Source organism: Schistocerca americana, chromosome 1, assembly GCF_021461395.2.
Source record: "Schistocerca americana isolate TAMUIC-IGC-003095 chromosome 1, iqSchAmer2.1, whole genome shotgun sequence".
NCBI lineage: Eukaryota > Metazoa > Arthropoda > Insecta > Orthoptera > Acrididae > Schistocerca > Schistocerca americana.
Window position 1 is genome coordinate 538962809 of NC_060119.1, and position 19755 is coordinate 538982563.

Consider the following 19755-nt stretch of genomic DNA (forward strand, 5'->3'; position numbering starts at 1 on the left):
ATGAGTACCGTTCTGCTTAATACAGTCACGTCGTTTAAATATCTGGGCGTGACGTTGCAAAGAGGTACGAAATACTAGGAGCATGTGAGGATCGGGTAAGGCATGCGAATGGTCGACTTCGTTTTATTGGGAGAGAGTGATTCATCTGTGAAGGAGACCGCATAGAGGTTGCTAGTCTGACCTACTCTTGAGTACTGCTCGAGTGTTTAGGATCCTCGCCAGATCGGATTAAAGGAAGACAATGAAGCAATTCAGAGGCCGGCTGCTGGATTTGTTACCGGTAGTTTCGAACAACAAACAAGTGTTACGGAAATACTTTGGGAACTAGTTCCATTCTTTTACATCCCTTTCTCTGCCCATGGCATATTGGCCTTTTTTGGGCTGCAATAAGGTCATTTTTTCATTCAGGCTGCCAACTGTTACTCTACCATAATTTTGGCATTATACCGCCATAGTTTGGCAACCGATGTAGATTTTTGTTCACTCCGGCAACGACTGATCCGGCATAAATGTTCGTATTGACTTTCGAACCATTTTGCTCATATCGTGGAAACGGATAAAGCTTTCACAAAATAACAGGACGATCATTAATTACACGTGTCTGTCTACCTTCTTAAAAAAATTGAACCAATTCACGAAAGTCTGAAACATGAAAGACGCGCGCATAAAAAAACAAATGTTTTTTTTTCACGTTAAATCCGTATGACGGCAGCTTTTTACCAAGTTTTCAATTTCATCGTACGAATGAAGTTTTTATTTATTTGAATCACTTTAACCCGTTTCCATGTATTCAGTTCACGTAAGAATGATTTTTACGTGCCACATTTACCTCGACTTTAAAATGGTTCAAATGGCTCTGAGCCCTATGGGACTCAACTGCTGAGGTCATTAGTCCCCTAGAACTTAGAACTAGTTAAACCTAACTAACCTAAGGACATCACAAACATCCATGCCCGAGGCAGGATTCGAACCTGCGACCGTAGCGGTCTTGCGGTTCCAGACTGCAGCGCCTTTAACCGCACGGCCACTTCGGCCGGCTCGACTTTAAAGAATCGTTTCTGGACGACGGATAATGATCACTGGATAAAAAAGATTTCGTTTTGAGTTTATCCATTTAACTACCTTCGTGCAAAATTTGAACCGATTCGCACAAAACTAAAATACAGAAGTGGTGCACTACAAAAACCTCCCAGAGAAACGTTTTGCACGTAGAATCCAAACGGTACATATGCAAATGGGGCAATTAGCTGAACCTTAATTTCAGCCAAACTATTATCTTTTGAAAAAGAAATTAATCAATTCGCACAATTTGCCTGGGCGGCATCTCCGGTTCGTCTTTCAAACTCTGCTCAGTACACTGCAAGGTAGCTACAGCAAGAAAGATGACTGAATAGCTATACAAATGGCCGCTGGTTCGGATTAAATCAAAACTTTTTACCCAGTTCCTAGCTCAAATACGAACCGAGCGACTGGGCGACCTTCTCAAACAAGAATTTTGTACTTCTCTTTAGCATTTGGAACCAAGACATTGTAACGCAAAAATATAGGATTTTAAAGACATTCTTTTCAAAATCTGTGAATTACGTACGTCTTGCAGTTTATTCAAGAACCTTTACAGTAAAAAACTCTAATACGTTGAAACTGTCATAATTCACACGACATAAAATCGAAGAGACCCCTCACCACTATCAGTATTTCACTGAGTGCTACCCTCATGATTACAGGTCTGCAGATTATGATTGTGCAAGCATGTAAATGAGGAAATGCAGATTCATTCAGTCGTCTCCAGCTATACAACTATATTGATATTTGATGAGTCAGTCTTCCAGGGTTTTTTTTGTGTGTGTGTGTGTGTGTGTGTGTGTGTGTGTGTGTGTGTGTGTGTGGAGGGTCTTTCCCTTCTATCTGCAAGTACCTACTAAACTTTCGGTGGTTTGCCGGATCTACCTGCGGATTCACGAATCGTGTCGGATTTGTTGCCGACAGCAAATACCGCCAGCCTGTAGTGACTAGGCGTCTTTTCCTGGCTGAATTGTTATCTGTCAGACCGCATACTCGTCCACGTTAGCAGGCCATCGCTGAAACAACTGAAAAGTAAGATATCCTGAGGTAAATGTAGCTTTCCAGAACGCCTTTTAAATTTTCGAGAACTTTTGATTTTCACGCTACTTTCTTCTCCGGAGATTAGCTGTGAAACTTGGAAATTGATGTCCGTAGACTCCTCTTTCCCATAAACCCATCTCTCAGCGTTTTAGGAAATATGTGGAATTTTACAGGGTAAAATTATATTTATTTAAAATTTTCGTGGTTAATTTCAAAATTAATAAATTATTTTGATAAAGGAGATCTGCTATACTAGTAATGTTGATGACATCTTATTAATTGTTGTATGAAATCACTACGCTGGTTTCCAAACAATTTACATACGCGAAATTGTGAATATCACCTACTGTTACTTCATCAACTTTACAATACGAATTACCTCAAACGTGTACTCGGTGGAGATGGTTTAGGAATGGTCCACGATTGAATGTCATGTGCATTATGGAGTTTATAAACCTCTTATTCGCCTTGATTGAACAGGACAAGGGCTTCGACGGAATGTTTGATTGTATTTGTCCTTAAAATTATGTTTTTTCTGTGCATTGATAACTGATATTCAATTCTCATTGACGCCTTGTTCTACTACACAGTGTAGCCTTGAGGTCTGATGGCAATGAGGTGTTTTTAACCGTTTCGTGGCTGACGGAATAAGTATGTCCCATTAAAGTAATACGCAGTTTTGAGCGATGAGGTATCTATATCTCACTTGCAGAAATATACTAAGAACCACGGGATGGATATTCAGAAGGCTGTGAGCTATTCCAAAAATGTCTGAAGTTTTCTTATGCATAACAGAGACAGTTTTGAAACATTACTATCCATATTAGTAATTCTGCTGGTTTGTACATAACTTGTATGTAATTGGACGTGTATCCCCAGAAAACTTCACAGAAAGTAGAAAACATTGCTGTGTGTGGTATGTCAAAGTCACCTTCAAATGTTATGTTGAAAACTTGTGTGCGGTATTTCATGTTTTTCATTTTTAGGGGGATAAATGCGTTTTCGTATTGATTTGTTATCTGGATTCCAGCGGCTATCTGATTTGGTGAAGGCTGCCGGTCTTGCTTACGAGATGAAGGCAGAGCTCACCATCTGCAGCATCGTTGACAGAACCGACTGCGGACCTTTGGTGCAGAGCCGGGTGGAGGGTCTGAATCAGACGGTTTTGCGACCGTGTTGGCTGTAGATTCCTTGACTTGCGCCATAGGGTGGTGGGGTTTCGGGCTCCGCTGAATAGGTCAGGAGTTCACTACACTCAGCTGGCGGCTACACGGGTGGCGGAGGCTGTGTGGCGTGGACTGGGCGGTTTTTTAGGTTAGAAGGCCTCGGGAAAGTACGGGATGGGCTGCAATCTCAAAGGGTGCATGGCAAATACAGGACGTGCTTGGATCAAGGAATAGTGGGAATTGTAGTTGTAAATTGTTGTAGTTGTGCTGGGAAAGTCCCTGAGCTTCAAGCGCTAATAGAAAGCACAGAAGCTGAAATCGTTATAGGTACAGAAAGCTGGCTAAAGCCTGAAATAAGTTCTGCAGAAATTTTTACGAAGTCTCAGACGGTGTTCAGGAAAGATAGATTAGGCAGAATTGGTGGTGGAGTGTTTGTGCTGTCAGTAGTGGTTTATATCTTGTAGTGACGTCGAAGTAGATTCTCTGTGCGAATTGGTATGGATGGAGGTTATACTTAACACCCGAACTAAGTTAATAATTGGATCCTTCTACCGACCCCCAGACTCCGATGATATAGTTGCTGAAAGTTCAGAGAAAATTTGAGTCTCGTAACAAACAAATACCCCACTCATACGGTTATAGTTGGTGGGGACTTCAACCTTCCCTCGATATGTTGGCAAAAATACTTGTTCAAAACCGATGGTAGGCAGAAAACATCTTCCGAGATTGTCCTAAATGTAGATGTAGATGTACATCATTGCCATTCTGATAAAATCATTGTTGTTGATGTTGTGGTCTTCAGTCCTGAGACTGGTTTGATGCAGCTCTCCATGCTACTCTATACTGTGCAAGTTTCTTCATTTCCCAGTACCTACTGCAACCTACATCCTTCTGAATCTGCTTGGTGTATTCATCTCTTGGTCTCCCTCTACGATTTTTACCCTCCACGCTGCCCTCCAATACTAAATTGGTGATCCCTTCATGCGTCAGAACATGTCCTACGAACCGATCCCTTCTTCTTGTCAAGTTGTGTCACGAACTTCTCTTCTCCCCAATCCTCTTCAACACCTCCTCATTAGTTATGTGATCTACCCATCTAATCATCAGCATTCTTCTGTCGAACCACATTTCGAAAGCTTCTATTCTCTTCTTGTCTAAACTATTTATCGTCCATGTTTCACTTCCATACATGGCTACACTCCATACAAATACTTTCAGAAATGACTTCCTGACACTTAAATCTACACCCGATGTTAACAAATTTCTCTTCTTCAGAAACGCTTTCCTTGCCATTGCCAGTCTACATTTTATATCCTCTCTACTTCGACCATCATCCGTTATTTTGCTCCCCAAATAGCAAAACTCCTTTACTACTTTAAGTGTCTCATTTCCTAATCTGATACCCTTAGCATCACCCCACTTAATTCGACTACATTCCATTATCCTCGTTTTGTTTTTGTTGATGTTCATCTTATATCCTCCTTTCAAGACACTATCCATTCCATTCAACTGCTCTTCCAAGTCCTTTGATGTCTCTGACAGAATTACAATGTCATCGGCGAACCTCAATGTTTCGAACAAATCCATGGAGAAGAAAATCATTGTAAAACTAAAAAATTCATTACGAAAATCATAGGTTCACATGACAACATGGCTCTAGTTAGGTTCGTGGGGTTTTCAAAGTTGGTAAGCTTAAAATGTTTTTGGTAGTGAATGTGTACTATTTATCACAAAAGAAGACAGTTTTTTATATTTTGTTCTTCAAATATAAATTTTAGTATGAAAGGGTTAAATGTGCCGTTTCGAGTGGCGGTCTTCGCGAACAAGTGAGACGTCAACCATTCCATTACTTTTAATGTTAGCGTGTCCTTCGATCGGCATCAATTTTACTTTCTTCCAGAGATTTTCCATTTCCTCGGCAGCTTTCATAACAACAGTTACCAGTGGATTCGTTTTCTTGAGGAGGACTGGTGTCTAGGTTTCTTCGACTAAGTTTCTACAGGCCGTCAGAATCAAAATGTTTTGTTCTGTGAGAGTCTGCAAGTAATCTAAAGCTGTAAGCATAGCTGTGGTTTCGAAAGAAAAACTAGAAGTTTCAATAAGAAGCGAAATCAGTTCCGTGTAAACTGTGCGCAACCCACTCTGCCGTTACCTGTGGTTTTGGAGCCGCTATAGACAGGGTGAGTCACAGAAGACGTAACACCCATTTTATTTCGTGAACGGTCCTAGACATCGAAACGGGGTTTTGGCAAATGATAGTACTCTAAGGGATGTGCAGTTTGGTATGTGATAAAGAGTCTTAACCCTTTCATCGATCGAGACAACAAAGCTAGTACAATTTAAAAAAAAATAGAATGATACACTACTTTTAAAGGCATCCGAAAGTGCTTGAAATGACGAGTGCAGTGATATAATTCTTGTTAATGTTGAGGTCGAAAGTCTTAGAAAAAGAATCCGAGAAAACTGAAAGACAAGTCTGTCGATTCGGCTGTTGCGTTGTAAATACGCTCACGCCAGGCAATGTCGTAGTATGAAACCTTTTGACGTCTGCTTGTCTGCTCTGCAGAACTAACAGAAACTGTGTCTTCTATCGGCAGCCAACTTCACCTTCAACATTTCTTGCATGTAGACAAGTACACTAGTAGAGAGAAGTTAGACATGCTACTATTCTACGTATAACAGTAGCATGTTTATGGTGGCATGAGACGTATTGTGGGATCTGCAGAGGAGTGTCATTCGCATCAAGCATCAACATAAACTTCACACTTAATGTCACTACAACAGGCATTCGGAGGACGTGATTTCGAAAGTCGCACAGAATTTTTTTGATTTGCTCTGCATCGCTTGCGACACAACTGTACGCCTTTCCAGTGTGTGCTCTTTACTTACGAAGAAACGTTTGCAAACGACGGTAATGTAAATTTATGTAACACGCACTATTGGGAACTCAAAATCCACGCTGGCTTTGTCAGGTAGAACAACAACGACCGTGAAGCGTAAATCAATGTGTGGCTTCATAGGAAATTCAGTTGTGCTTACTTCACCTAAGGCATGTTAGACAGAAATACGTATGCAAACTTTCTTTTGAACATTCTATCTGTTCTTCTAGAAGAGCTGCTATTGAATAAGCGACAGCGTACGTGGTTTCAGCACAACAAGTGCTCGTCTCACTCTTAACGTGTTGCAACGGAAATATTGATTGAAAATGTTTCTGACCGTTCGATAGGACGGAACGCTACAGTACGAACAAACAAGCAACGGCACGTCGGCGTCATTTCCTTCATCTATCTCTCTGACACGATACAAATGTGCCTTGATGTCGATGGCAAAAAACTTGAGAACATACTTAAGTAAAGTGTAAACCTACGTTTCCGTTAAGAAAACTATTTATTTTGTAGTTGACAAGTCGTCGTCATTTTAAGTAAACTGTCTGGTTCATTGAAACTGTATTTTGTGTAGTTACAATTTCGAATAGCATTTATAGACACATTTGTCCGAGAGCATGTGGTTTACTTTAAGAAGCATTCAGGCGTCTCCGGGCAAAGGCAGGTCAGGAACTTTTTTTTTTCAATCTAAAGAAGTTAAAATAGTAGCTTCCTTTCCCCCTCAGAGAGGGATGTTTATTGCTATGAAGTCTGAATCATCGACGTTTCTAGTTCGGCTTTGGCAAATAATCAGCAGCGGGGAGGATTTTAATGGAAAACTGCCTGACGAAACTAGATGTTTCCACAAAAACGCGGAAACGTACAAACATTTGAAGTAGTTTTCCTAAGCCCTATCTGAGGTGTCGGAAGCTAGCCTATGCCATATTTCCATTCACAAAAATCATAGCTAACCCTCTATCTACATCGCACAGAAAATGGGGATTTATCATAACAACATAGGCCTCGCATGAGACCTCTGCTTGGCTGAATTTCAACATCAAAGTTAATAAGAATAATATCGCTGCACTACTCATTTCAAACGCTTGTGGATGCCGTTAAGAAAAGCATATCATTCTATTTCAAAAATCAGGAATGGGGGAAAGAAATACAGTAGAAGAAGAATGGGTAGCTTTGAGGGATGAAGTAGTGAAGGCAGCAGAGGATCAAGTAGGTAAAAAGACGAGGGCTAGTAGAAATCCTTGGGTAACAGAAGAGATATTGAATTTAATTGATGAAAGGAGAAAATAAAAAAATGCACCAAGTGAAGCAGGCAAAAAGGAATACAAACGTCTCAAAAATGAGATCGACAGGAAGTGCAAAATGGCTAAGCAGAGATGGCTAGAGGACAAATGTAAGGATGTAGAGGCTTATCTCACTAGAGGTAAGATAGATACTGCCTACAGGAAAATTAAAGAGACCTTTGGAGAAAAGAGAACCATTTTTATGAATATCAAGAGCTCAGATGGAAACCCAGTTCTAAGCAAAGAAGGGAAAGCAGAAAGGAGGAAGGAGCATATAGAGCGTCTATCCAAGGGCGATGTACTTGAGGACCATATTACGGAAATGGAAGAGGATGTGCATGAAGATGAAATGGGAGATATGATACTGCGTGAAGAGTTTGACAGAGTACTGAAAGACCTGAGTTGAAACAAGGCCCCGGGAGTAGACAACATTTCATTACAACTACTGACGGCCTTGGGAGAGCCAGTCCTGCCAAAACTCTACCATCTGGTGAGCAAGATGTATGAGACAGGCGAAATACCCTCAGACTTCAAGAAGAATACAATAATTCCAATCCCAATGAAAGCAGGTGTTGACAGATGTGAAAATTACCGAGCTATCAGTTTAGTAAGCCACGGCTCCAAAATACTAACACGAATTCTTTACAGACGAATGGAAAAACTGGTAGAGGCCGACCTCCGGGAAGATCAGTTTGGATTCCGGAGAAATGTTTAACACGTGAGGCAATACTGACCCTACGACTTATCTTAGAAGATAGATCAAGGAAAGGTAAACGTATGTTTCTAGCATTTGTAGACTTAGAGAAAGCTTTTGACAATGTTGACTGGAATACTCTCTTGCAAATTCTGAAGGTGGCAGGGGTAAAATACAGGGAGCGAAAGGCTATTTACAATTTGTACAGAAACCAGATGGCAGTTATAAGAGTCGAGGGGTATGAAACGGAAGCGGTGGTTGGGAAGGGAGTGAGACAGGGTTGTAGCCTCTCCCCGATGTTATACAGTCTCTATATTGAGCAAGCAGTAAAGGAAACAAAAGATAAATTCGGAGAAGAAATAAAAACTTTAAGGTTCGCCGATGACATTGCAATTCTGTCAGAGACAGAAAAGGACTTGAAAGAGCCGTTGAGCGGAATGGACAGTGTCTTGAAATGAGAATATAAGATGAACATGAACAAAAGCAAAACGAGGATAATGGAATGTAGTCGAATTAATTCGGGTGATGCTGAGGGAATTAGATTAGGAAATGAGACACTTAAAGTAGTAAAGAAGTTTTGCTATTTGGGGAGCAAAATAACTGATGATGATCGAAGTAGAGAGGATATAAAATGTAGACGGGCAATGGCAAGGAAAGCGTTTCTGAAGAAGAGAAATTTGTTAGCATCGAGTATAGATTTAAGTGTCAGGAAGTCGTTTCTGAAAGTATTTGAATGGAGTGTAGCCATGTATGGAAGTGAAACATGAACGATAAGTAGTTTGGACATGAAGAGAATAGAAACTTTCGAAATGTTGTTCTACAGAAGAATGCTGAAGATTAGATGGGTAGATCACATAACTAATGAAGAGGTATGGAATAGAATTGGGGAGAAGAGGAGTTTCTGGCACAACCTGACTAGAAGAAAGGATCGGCATCAAGGGATCACCAATTTAATATTGGAGGGCAGCGTGGAGGGTAAAAATCGTAGAGGGAGACCAAGAGATGAATACAGTAAGCAGATTCAGAAGGATGCAGGTTGCAGTAGGTACTGGGAAATGAAGAAACTTGCACAGTATAGAGTAGCATGGGGAGCTGCATCAAGCCAGTGTCAGGACTGAAGACCACAACAACAACAACTTGGTTCAATATCTCGATCGATACAAGAGTTACGGCATTTTATCACAAACCAAAGTACACGCCCATTAGCGTACTATCATTTGCCGAAAACCCCGTTTCGATATCTGGAACCGTTCACAAAATAAAGGGGGTGTTATTTCTTAAGTGACCACCCTGTATATATAGAAATACTCGGAGAAATTATCAGCCATGCAGCCATGCACGTTTTTTTTTTTTTTTTTTTTTTTTTTTTTTTTTTTTACAGATATACCTGCTGCTACTAGAATTGACTTGTGCCCGCGCCCATCTTCTACAACATTGGGTATGCTGTGGTGAGGCCGTGAGGCCGGGCAGTGCCTCAGGAGGAACCAGCTGGTGGGCAGCCCCTCCCCGCCCACAGCTTGGCACAGCGCCGGCCGCTGCGGGGTTAACGGGACGCCGCCTCGGCACCCGCTATCGTACAACCAGCTGAGCCAACAACACTGGCGCCGTACGGACTGCTGGCCGATCACTCTCGCGTTGTACTTTGCCTATACCGGCAGGCTCCCACGCGATCCCGTCGGTAGCATCGTCTTAATTTCTAGTACAGGTGTACGGTTCAAATGGCTCTGAGCACTATGGGACTCAACTGCTGAGGTCATTAGTCCCCTAGAACTTAGAACTAGTTAAACCTAACTAACCTAAGGACATCACAAACATCCATGCCCGAGGCAGGATTCGAACCTGCGACCGTAGCGGTCTTGCGGTTCCAGACTGCAGCGCCTTTAACCGCACGGCCACTTCGGCCGGCACAGGTGTACGGTACTCCGATGTGTAAAGCCCCCCCGTTTTTACATGAGCGACTTTCTGGCCAAAATCGGCTCCTCGTGTTGGGTGCGCCTAACATGCCTCCGTGCGTACCTGCCGCCAACCACGTCGCGAAATGGTCGGAGACGTCAATGATTAACTGACTGTGCCGAATGTGGAGTTCTAAACTCTGCAGATCGCTCATGCGCTGCAACAGGAAATTTGGCGTCATCGGAAGCTGAACGTTTCCCAATTCATGGGCCGGAACCGCGCTGCTGCTACGGTCGCAGATTCGAATCCTGCCTCGGGCATGGATGTGTGTGGTGTCATTAGGTTAGTTATGTTTAGGGGACTGATAACCTCAGATGTTAAGTCGCATAGTGCTTAGAGCCATTTGAACCATTTTGAACCACTCCATGGCGTGGTGACACAGCAGCCAGTAAGCAGAATGAGAAGAAGAAAATAGTCTTGGATGGGATGCGGAATTAGTTTACTTATTCATCAATAGTGCGCGTTTCGCCTAATTCAAGGCATCTTCGGATACGCAAATTATGGAAATCAATGATAAAACATGCGCAAAAACAAATGACCCCCGTCAGTTCCAAGAAAGTCGAGCGAAATAATATGCTCCCGACATGTATTAACCCTTTAACTGCTCTGGACGTGTTAACGGGCGCGCTTTTGTACCTGTCCCTGTGTGCTATGAACGCGTTTACGCGCGCCACCAGTCCTTCTACCTGGTACTTTGAACGTGTCTACGCGTAGACACGTTCATAGCACACAGGGACAGGTACAAAAGAGCGCGCGTTAACACGTCCAGAGCAGTTAAAGGGTTAAAAGCAAATATCCGATAATGTTGCCGGAATGCGTAATGTGGTCCTGTGAAAGCAAGGTATGATCGGCCTGCAGCATCTGTCAAATGGTAAACATGCTGGAAGCGTCGTCCTGCATCCTATAACCACATACACAGTCCGTTTTTGATTCACAAGCCGTGAAACGCGTCTCCAGTCCCTCTCAGTCGAGGTCTTTTTCCGGCGACAATTCTGATGTGTTCCACGGTCCTACGAGTTACACCATTGCTTGTGACATGCGTAATGTGGCCCAGTGACTAGAAGGCAGGATCAAGCCTGTACAATTCGTCAAATGGTAAACATGATTGAAGCGTCATTCAACATCTAGCGACCGCGTACACGTTACTGTGTATGGATGCAGAAGGATGTAGGATGCAGAACGACGCTTCCAGCATGTTTACCATTTGAAGATTGTACAGGCCGGGTCCTTCCCTGTATTCTGTAGACCACAATGCGACAAGGTTATCGGATGTTATGTTTTTAATACATGACGGGAGCATGTATTTGTCTCGACTGTCTTCATTGCACATGAGGGCAATTTATTTTTCGGAGTGTTTTATCATCGATACCCATAACTTGTTTATCAATATTTATCGGCCAATCTGAAGATGCCTTGAATTAGGTGAATACCCTTTCACTGGTTACTAAATGGACAGTACTTTCGACGTCGCAACCAAGACTGTTTTTTCCTCTTCATCGGAAGTTAAGCTATTTCACCACCCTCACTCCTATCATAGCGATGGATTTTGTGCTTCTTCATTTCTTATTTTGTTGTTTGCTTTGTCTCTGTGACGCACTGCAAAGGTTGCACAAGGATGTAGTATCTTTCCTCATAGCGATCCCCTATAAGTGTGACCAAATTTCTGAAAGCAAAACCGTATTTACGCTTTAGAATACCTGAACAAAGGAAAGCCTACACTGTGCATAAATATAATGCAAATAGATAAAAGGTTTGTTTTTCTTTGTGGCCATACCGCCTACGTTCAGGAACCGTGATTGTGTGGGATAATTATTTGCATTTGTCTGTTACGAGTCATTTATTGGTTTTATGTTCAATTCAACACACTGCAAAGCGTTTCAAGCATTTTTTGCTGACGATCAAGCTTTTACGCAGATATGCGTATGTGTCACAGACCGTAAGTCTGAATTAACCTAGAGCTGTTTTCGTCCCTATTGAGTCGTTGGAGCGGCTACTGTGATATTTGGAGGAGGGGGAGACAGGGGAGGCAGTGGGTGTTCAGAAACCAATGTCCGTTACTGTCTTCTCCTGGTGTGGATTTGTGCCTCATTGCTGTATACACAGCCTGTTGGGGATGCAGATGATTTTGCTTTAGTTGTTGTAGGGTGATATTTGTGTTCAAAAAGGCTCTGAGCACTATGGGACTTAACTTCTAAGGTCATCAGTCCCCTAGAACTTAGAACTACTTAAACCTAACTAATCTAAGGACACCACACACATCCATGCCCAAGGCAGGATTCGAACCTGCGACCGTCGTGGTCACGCGGTTCCAGACTGTAGCGCCTACAACCGCTCGGCCACCCAGGTCGGCTATATTTGTGTGATATATTTATTTTTATGTCAGTAGTTCACCTACTGTTTGGCGCCCCACAGCTTCATCGGGATCATTAGTAAGCCGGCGGATCTGTTCGTTCAAAACTGCATATTGCACTGCTTAATTTACCGCAATTTTTGACGTATTTTCACTCAAAAAACGTTTTTCCGTAGATGTAAACTGTGTATCTTAAACACAGTATGGTGGCCTTGCAGCCTGTGGATGAGTATCAACTATCGTTTCCTTCCAGCGATATTCACGACACTGACGGTCTGGTAGTTGTTTGTTTCACACTGTCACAACTCAAATCTACTGCGCTGCTACTGGTTGAAGGCTATTTTCTGAAGAAAAACTTTTAATGACAATTGTTTTCACAACGATCAAGCGCTATTCAACGAGAAAAATAATTGTCAATGTTATTTAGCACTTGTTGTTGTTGTTGTTGTTGTGGTCTTCAGTCCAGAGACTGGTTTGATGCAGCTCTCCATGCTACTCTATCCTGTGCAAGCTTCTTCATCACCAAGTAACTACTGCAACCTACATCCTTCTGAATCTGCCTAGCGTATTTATCTCTTGGTCTCCCTCTACAATTTTTACCCTCCACGCTGCCCTCCAATACTAAATTGGTGATCCCTTGATGCCTCAGAACATGTCCTACGAACCGATCCCTTCTTCTAGTCAAGTTGTGCCACAAATTTCTCTTCTCCCCAATTCTATTCAATACCTTTTCATTAGTTATGTGATATACCCATCTAATCTTCAGCATTCTTCTGCAGCACCACATTTCGAAAGCTTCTATTCTCTTCTTGTCTAAACTATTTATCGTCCATGTTTAACTTCCATACATGGCTACACTCCATACAAATACTTTCAGAATCGACTTCCTGACACATAAATCTATACTCGATGTTAACAAATTTCTCTTCTTCAGAAATGCTTTCCTTGCCGCTGCCAGCCTACATTTCATATCCTCTATTTAGCACTTAAGAACTGTGAGAAGGCGCCTGAGATAAGTGGGGATACACCTTCATTCACTGCCAGCAGCGATTTTGATTCACAAACTGTGAAACGCTTCTCCGGTCCTTATTAGTCACAATCTTTCTCCGACCACAATTCTGATGTCGTGTTACATGGTGTCATGTGTTACACCACTTTCTCCGACCTGTTGAAATGCGTCAAGTGTGTATCTACGTCATGTGAATGATCGTGATGACTGCTTGTGCAGTGTAGTTTTAGGTTTGCGTTGTTGTGGAGTAAGGAAAGGGAGAAGGTAGAAGCCGGTGCCTAAGCCAACCCAGCACACCATGGAGATCTAAGAGTTTAAAGTTTAACGTTCCCTACAACGGACACATCACCGTCACCAATATACATGCTCTCACTTCTTGAGCAATGTGGAGAGCATTGGAATTTAATCCAGGATATTGGTGCGAAGACTGCTGATTAGGAACTCTACGTCACCACCTCTCCTCTCCTTACTGGCAACATACCGGCAGTGAAAATTTTCCACCACCAGCATCCTAACAGACTTAATATTCAAAACGAACGCCACCATATACCCATGCGTTAACGACCTCAACTACGGAGAAGGATCAACAAATTTTAAAATGTTTGGACGTTATTTTTCCTATTCTGTCAGTTCTTAGGAATGAATAAAATTTAACACATGACTTTTGTTAAGAAGATCCACTATGAATTATACTTTGGTCATTAATGCATTATATTGTCGCTGCTAGTTACTTAGTTCTATTGCATACTTCGACTTCTTGGAAGAAGACTGGTCCCTCTTGTCCTCACTTCAACCGTTGGGTGCCAAACTATACAGCACATAGCTCTCGAAACACATGAAATTCCGACACTGATGTGTAAACGAAAATGGCTACTCGTAACAGGCGAGACTAAATATAGGAATAAAACGCCAGAGGCGCTGCAGTAGACTCACCACGAGTAACTGACTGAGACAAGATAATCGCTCGTGTATTAGGGGCTTAAGTGTCTTACATGTCAGCTTATACCCACCCGCAGAGTGGCGTTTAAAAGGGCCACATTTTACGGCAGTGTGTCACCGCAACAGTGTTGCCATGAAATCGCTGGAATGAAACTGCAGTACAAGCAGTATCTGCGTACGGGTCGGCAATATTGCCTATGAAGCACGTTGTTGCAGGTAGATGCCGAGGTATGGCTGAGGTGTCGCCAGTGTTGTGCATTAGGAGTGGCGAATCTACCTGTGCAAATGCTTTCCTTTCTCGAGTTACGTGATTTGAGCGGTGACATTATATGATTTCGCTTCAGTTCGAAAGTTAGCTCCTGTACGTAGACGCAATAGAGTTGTTTGTTGCCTACAGGAATGTAAAAGTGGGCAGACGACAGCACCACAAATGCAATCGCAATATCTACGACCAGGGCTGTGGCGCAGACAAAGTATCGTTTGCAAAAAGGCCACTTTCTCAGAAAGAGACATTCTCGCTGCTACCGTTGTATTCGAGATTTACAGTAGTGAGCCATAACTGTATTCTATACAGATTCTAGTACTTCTAAACTTTCTTTAAACTTCACGACGTGTATCTTCGTGCTCATGGGTAGCAACTGGCCAACTGATCCTTTTTTGTGTTCTTTGTAAAAGTTATTTTGTATGTCCCTTACTTATGGTCGTAAATGTACCGCATTTATGAAGTTCATAACTGTGTGATTGTAGTGGTGAACCACACTACGTTAAAAAAAAATTGGTTCAAAAATGGCTCTGAGCACTATGGGACTTAACATCTCAGGTCATCAGTCCCCTAGAACTTAAAACTACTTAAACCTAACTAACCTAAGGACATCACACACATCCATGCCCGAGGCAGGATTCGAACCTGCGACCGTAGCGGTCACGCGGTTCCAGACTGAAGCGGCTAGAACCGCTCGGCCACCAGCGGCCGGCACTACGATATTAATATAAACATTTGATCATTATTACAAATTTACCTTAATGAGTCTTTCTACCAAAGCAAGGAAGCATACTGCTGAGAAGTGTACCTTACAGATCTCATCAGACTTCTGTAAGGATCAGCAGTAGCCAAAAACTGAGGGGTTATCGCCAATCGTGTCTTAACTGTTATACAGTCTTCCACATTGATATCGGTCTTACCATTTCTTGCACTAATTTATTTTACGATACCTCCAAAATCTAGTTTCGACGTTCTGGTGAAGGTGCAGGTGGCGCACAGATATGTGGAAATACCGCAAACACAACTCATTACCCTGCTTATTAATAAGACGAAGAAAAACCGTTGGCATTCAAAATAGCTTCCAGTCTTTTCGGAATGGGTAAATACAAGTACTGTATACCAGAATGAAATTCTCACTCTGCAGCGGAGTGTGCGCTGATATGAAACTTCCTGGCAGATTAAAACTGTGTGCCGGGCCGAGACTCGAACTCGGGACCATTGCCTTTCGCGGGCAAGTGCTCTACCACTGGCGGGACTCTCAGAGTAGTGAGCATGGAGGAAATGGACAGGAACTGCGGGTAGGTGGCTCTCTGTGGGAGTGTGGGTCGGCCATGAGGGGCACCGAGGTAGTCCGTGCGCTTGCAATGAGGTGACCACTGTGTCCCGGGTGGCGCAGTGGTTCACGCAATAGCCTAGTGAGTGCCGGCACAGTAGCTCAGCGTGTTCGGTCAGAGGGGTAGCTGGCCCCTGTAATAACAAAAACTGAGTTAATGGATCAACGACGAACTGAAACGGGTGTCTTGCGACATCCGCCCCGAGCAGTTGCAACGAACGAAAACGAACAAAATAAGATTAAAAAAAAAAAAAAGTCAGTAGTAGACCCAAGGTGCGAGTCCTGAGTCGGTACACATTTTCACTCGTCGCCTCTGATTCCGTTTTATGTCCCGATGCTGCTGACATCACTTATTCCTTTCCTTCCTCCTCCCCCCCACCCTCCATTTTACATTTACATATCATCCGCTAAGTCACAACACGAAAGAAAATGTGTTTACGTTCCCCAGAGTGAAACATGACGAGGATTTGGTGACAATTTGGGCAGCAATATCGTGGTATTCCATGGGCCACTTGGCTAATCTGCGAGGTCGCATTATTGCCGAGGATTATGTGACCATCTTGACTGATCAGATCCATTCCATGGTACAATGGTTGTTCCTCAGTGGTGATGTGTTCCAGGTCGACAGGGCCCCTGCTCACACAGCTCGCATCGCCCAGGTCTGGTTTTGTAAGAACGAAATGAATTCTCTCATCTCCCCAAGCCACCACAGTCATCAGATCAAAGTGTTTTTGAGCCTTCGTGATCTACTGTGCAGAGAAGAGTGCGTAACCGCTATCCACCTCCATCATCGTTATCTTAACTCGCCACTATTTTGCTGGGAGAATGGTATAAGATTCCGTTGTAAACTATACAGTACTTGAAACTTCCTGGCAGAAGTGGGGAAAGTGCACACAAACGGTTAGTCTATACTGACAGGCGTTGTCCACTTAGTGGTGTAGTTACAGCCAACAGCAAACATCAGGGCGTAAAGTTTCTGACCTGTTTGTGGGAAGACTATTCAACGCAGAGAAAGAACAACCGACACACTGATGTGTGTACATATTAAAGTGCTGCATATTAAAGTATCTGCACTTGTAGCCGTTACACCCCGTATGTGAAGTACCCTATTTAATCTATTTTTACTCATTGTACTGAATTTTGTGTTATTGACTGTTATTTACGAAAGACTAGAAAAGGTTGCTGGTGTTTCTATTTGTTGCGGGCTCGACACGGTCACGGAGACTTGACGGAGCGCAGGATCGCATTATCTTCGAGCTGACAGCCGTTCCTTGCAAGAAAATACCTAAAGTTTTCCCAAGAATTCCGTTGTCTATTACTGCCCAAGAATTCCGTTGTCTATTACTGGCATTCAAAAGAAAGAAAAATACGTTAATGTTAACTTTACAATAATTCTCATTTAGCCACGCTTACTGTCACACATACTTGTTCTAATAACTTATAAGTTTTTTTGTACTACGTGGCAATGATCTATATAGTGCTATCTCCAATAAATTTATTTGAAGTGATGACGATAAAAATATGTTTGCATGATGAATTTAATGAAGACATTTAAAACGATTAATTTTGTACTACATCGATTTGATTGGTGTTCACACAAATACAAAACATGGATCAACTGTGCAATGGAAATGTTACGGAAAACTATAAAACTCTGATTTTGCGAGACTTTATGAAAAGAGTACTTTAATCTTTCTTCAGTGGCAAAACTACAATCAGTCTATTAGTGACACGGGCACCGTTCGACCTTTTGATCAGTAACAGGAAATAGTCAAAAGTAAAAAAATTAATTTGAGTTTAGCCTGAGTATTGTGAGTTAACGAGCATTGCGCTCTCATTTAAATATATGGCCGAAAGAGTCAGCCTACAGGAATTGTGAAACGAACCCTGTCGTCGAGGAGCGTGTGCCACAAAGGGCGCAGATTCACCACGAGATGGGGAAATTCACAGACATCTGTTGTCTATTGAGGCCTAAGCGCTGTAGTGTGCGACTGAGACAGACGAGAACCCACGTCATAGGGAAAACCAGTAGAATCCTTTCGATCGATCTTAGCGATTGGACATTTCATATAGAAGCGCATCATTAAAATGACAAACGTTTAAATATCAACTCTGCAACTTTATTTTTCTTAAAGATAAAGTAAATTTAAATTATGAGTATTTTCAGTTAAGCATCAGATCATCATTTCCTCCACACAAAACATACTGAACGATGACAGCATGACACATTATTGAATCATTAGATAACAGAATACTTTTTGCAAAGTTTAGTGCATAATAGTTACTTTTGTTCTTTATTTATTTATCAGAGAGCATATTGGTACATGGCTATTGGCCCTGACATTCAAAGTTAAAAAGGAAATTGTTGTGGTTTTGTGTAAAAGAATTTAATGTTTATTATGTAATGGATATTATTGTTAATTTATTTATAACGTGAAAGTGGTCTAGCTTTGATTATTTAAATATCTTAAAATGTAAAGTAATGTAGAATAAGCTGTAGCCAATCAGATGGACGGCTTCCGGAAAGGGAACTGCACTAGTTAGTGAGCGAAGGTGTTCGGCGCGTGGAAACGCGGTCGCAGACGGGAAGAGGACAGTAGTTCTGGTCTAGACACCAAAGAGCACAGTTAGGATTGAGACGCGAAAGCGGACAGTCGGTCTTTAGGCAGACAGGAAGTGAAACGACTTAGAAAATTTCGCGTTGTGTGGTATCGCGGGACTTAGTCTCTGAGCGGTGAGCAGCCGCGCCTGGTGTGAACTCAAACTTTTTGAATAGTTAACGAGGTGAAGTGTCGAACTTGTATTTCGCGATGAGATTGTGAATGATCGAACTGCGCCAAATGGATATGCGCTCGTGTGTAACAGTAACTCTAAATATGACAACTTTCGGTATTAGTTTGCTTTCTGAATAATCATTATTCTAACCAAATCGCAACTGCGTGGCCTACATCATTTGTGGGTCGTTAATTTAGTTCCCGATATTATTTTACCGTTATTATATGTTATGTTAACTTTGTATTTAGCAAACTTGCCATCAGCCAGACAATTTAACCAAAGAGTCACATGTGTCTTATTTAGGGCGTGTAATGCGACATGTGCGGTTCAACCCCTAGACAAGTTGGAGCCAAGACATTTCGACGAAGAGGAACCACATGTGAGCCCGAACATCTTTGGGATGTTAGCTCGCAATATGCCTTCTACATTCAGAGACCGAATTCAAATTACTGTGCAGCTCTATTATAACCTTTATGGTTCTCACAGGAAAACTGAAAACAACAGCGCAAATATTACGAAAGACTTTAATCTGAACTTCTGCTGGATGAAGAGAAAATCAATTGTGCCCCTTCTTTCTAAAATATTGGACGAAGCAACCATAATATTCTTCGGAACGAGAGAGTAATACTGATTCTGAAGCAGCAAGGCAATTTCATTTGAGCGTTGCATGGAAAGTTATTAGGGAGCAAAACTATGCTACATGGGTCGTGACACTTTATTTCCATCTCCACTGATGCGGTCCACTTTAACTAAATCTGTCACAGCGTTAGGGCACAATTCGATGTGAAACACAGCCACGCACCAGTAATCAGCGATGAATAGTTACGGACTAAAGCGAGCTGTCTCGTTTCTTTTGTCTCGGAGAAATAAGTACAATCCTTCACTGCAACGTATTGTTCTGCTACGGAAGGAATGTGTGCGTTAGGTTCGAGCACTATCTCATTATAGACAAACGACGCTGCCGGACGTCTCTTCATAACCATTTATCATCCACTGCTGGATACGG

At 42.3% G+C, this 19755-nt stretch overlaps 1 protein-coding gene across 5 annotated transcripts in view; it reads right to left on the bottom strand.

Moving 5' to 3' along the window:
• LOC124605659 (sphingomyelin phosphodiesterase) overlaps nucleotides 1-19755 on the bottom strand; it is a 403249-nt gene that overhangs the window by 335412 nt on the left and 48082 nt on the right. The gene's annotated exons all lie outside the window — the stretch shown is intronic.